Consider the following 2,786-nt stretch of genomic DNA (forward strand, 5'->3'; position numbering starts at 1 on the left):
AAGTGCTGGGAGGGATAGGGTGAACAATCGTCCCTAAATAGCTGGGGGGGGGGGGGGAGGAGGGGCGGCGGCTGCAGCCAGAGGCAATTGATTGGTAGACTAGATGTGCGGTGACAGCTTTATCCTCTTACATAACTCGAACACAGTTACCATAAGGAAGTTCAACAACGAATACCAAACTGCTAGACCTGCCCTCCACAGTCAGCTCCAAGCTGTTGGTGCATTCAGAACTACACCTGTCTCTCTGATGTCCTGCTTCTGTTTTGTTTGCTTCCACCTGGAGCAGTTCCCCTAATCATGCTTTGTCTTTTTAATTAATTTTTTAAATTACTATTTTTATTTGAGAGGGGGTCCATACATAGTCCTAGTCCTGGCTGTCTTGAAATTCATTATGTAGACCAGTTTGACCTCAAATTCAATTTTTTTTTTTTTGACAGGGTTTCTCTGTGTAGCCCTGGCTGTCCTGGAAACTCACTCTGTAGACCAGGCTGGCCTCCAACTCAGAAATCTGCCTGCCTGCCTTTGCCTCCCAGGTGCTGGGATTAAAGCCGTGCGCCACCACTGCCTAGCCTGCCCCTGTCTCTTGAGTGCTGAGATTAAAGGTGAGCACTATCATGCCAGGCCATTAAATTTTGTGTCTGAGTGGTTTGGTATCACATGTGTACATAGTGCCCACAGAGACCAGAAGAGGGAGTTGGAGTCTCTGGAACTAGAGTTACAGATGGTTGTGAGCCTCTATGTGGGTGCTGGAAATCTAACCTGGGTTGTCTGGAAGAACAGCAAGTGCCCTGAAGTGCTGTGCCACATTCCCGCCCCTTGCTTTGTCTTCAATGGCTTTAATGTTCAGAACAGGCTATGCATCCTTTTTGAACATCATTTTGTTTTGGTTCTACTTGGTTTGTTCAATATTGTTTTCATGTGATAAAGTTTGACCGTAGTGATTCCCACTCATTGCTAAGGAATCATCCAAAACAGAGCGCCCTGATACTGGGAAGTTAAGGTAGTGTGTCCAGTCTGCTCTCGACCAGCAAGAAGGACACGACACAGTTGGATTCTTCTCAATAGCCTTTATTGCAAGAACGCCTAGATCGGACCCCGGGCACCCAGGGAGCCCTGCTTATATGCACCCCAGCACAGGAGAAGGCTCCGTGGCCCCCTGGGATTGGTCAGTCCACCAGCACCCAATTTGCATGCACCCGCTTGGGAGGGGTTGGCGCCAAATTCGAATTGACGCCTGCACAGTGTTGTTGTTTATGACAACGGCAACCGGAAACCGGAGCCATCTTGGAGTTGGCTTCCCACAGTAGTGCTTACTGGGTTTCTCCCCTGCAGCGTTGATACTGTATGATTGTAGTGTAAGGGATGAGACTGGAAGGCTGAGTAAAGTTCTGTTTCCCATCAAACTCTAATAGCTACGTTTATCCTATCATCTCTAGCTTGGATCAGTTATTACCATTATGGAATGGTGACTTTCTACTCATATTATTCCTTCTACATTTGTTAATTGGCATTTTACTTTAAGGAAGCATTTTCCTTTATGCTTCCCTTATTGATTTACACCAGTAGATACTCGCAAACTCTTAATTATCCAGTGTGCTTCATTACCATCTGTACTAGTTTGCTGGGGGTGCTATAACAAAACACCATAGACTGAGCTCCTTGAACAACAGAAATATATTTGCTCACAGTTGGAGAGTTTAGAAAACAGACACAGGATGGTTTCTTTTAAGGCCCTCTCCTTGACTGACCGATGGCTCTCCTTTCAATGTGTCTTCTGTATGTCTATGTCTTAATACTACCTTTTATAAGACTATAGAACTTCTTAAAAAAAAAAAAAAAGAAAGACTATAGAACTATTGGTTTGGGGACTCATCATTTAGCATTAAATATATCCTAAAAACCCAATTTACAGAAACAGCCACAGTGAGAGGTCCATTGTATAATATCAGTTTGAGTGCAGAGATACAGCTCATGGCATAGACAATTCCATTCACAAGCTTTTAAAAATAAAAGTCAATTTTTGAAAAATATTTGTTTTTATGTTATTGTTATTTTATTTTTATGTACATGGTCACTGTCTCCAGACACACCAGAAGAGGGTATAAGATCCCATTACAAGTGGTTGTGAGCCACCATGTGGTTGCTGGGAATTGAACTCCAGACCTCTGAGAGAACAGCCTCTTAACCTCTGAGCCATCACTCCAGCCTCATAAAAGCCATTTTTAATTTAGCTATCGAAGGCTTTTAAAATTTTTTTGCGGTAAGATATATTTATATATTAACTAAAAGTAAAATATGTCACTTTAAATTACACAAACTGTACATTTTATGCTAATCTAGGATACAGTTAAGTTCTCCATTTTCCTAATCAACCAGTTTTAGGAACTGTCTGAAGTTCCCTCAGGGATAATTTGTTGACTAAACCTTGGTGACGTCTGTCATCTTTAGAGGAGGCTCTTGGTTCTTAGGTAAACAATAACAACCAAGTACTTAATGAGTATTAGTGTTTTTCAGGAATCATCCCATTGCTTCATAAATCAGCAGAGCAATAAAATAGATATAGGACCAGGGGTAGAAGTCAGACTGGGGTTCAACAACTTGTTCTTCTATTTTCCAGAGTTTCCCAGCAAATGTAAAGTCTCTGAAATGATACTCTGATGAGATCTAGCAGCCAATGGACAAAGATAAAATGGATTGCTTTTAGGACATCAGTGTGTGTGTGTGAGTGTGTGTGTGTGTATGAGTGAGAAAGAGAAAGGTGTGCAAGTTTGTATAACTGCATAGTA

The sequence above is a fragment of the Mus caroli genome, unplaced genomic scaffold (genome assembly GCF_978045245.1).
Source record: "Mus caroli unplaced genomic scaffold, Mus_caroli_1 scaffold_16, whole genome shotgun sequence".
NCBI lineage: Eukaryota > Metazoa > Chordata > Mammalia > Rodentia > Muridae > Mus > Mus caroli.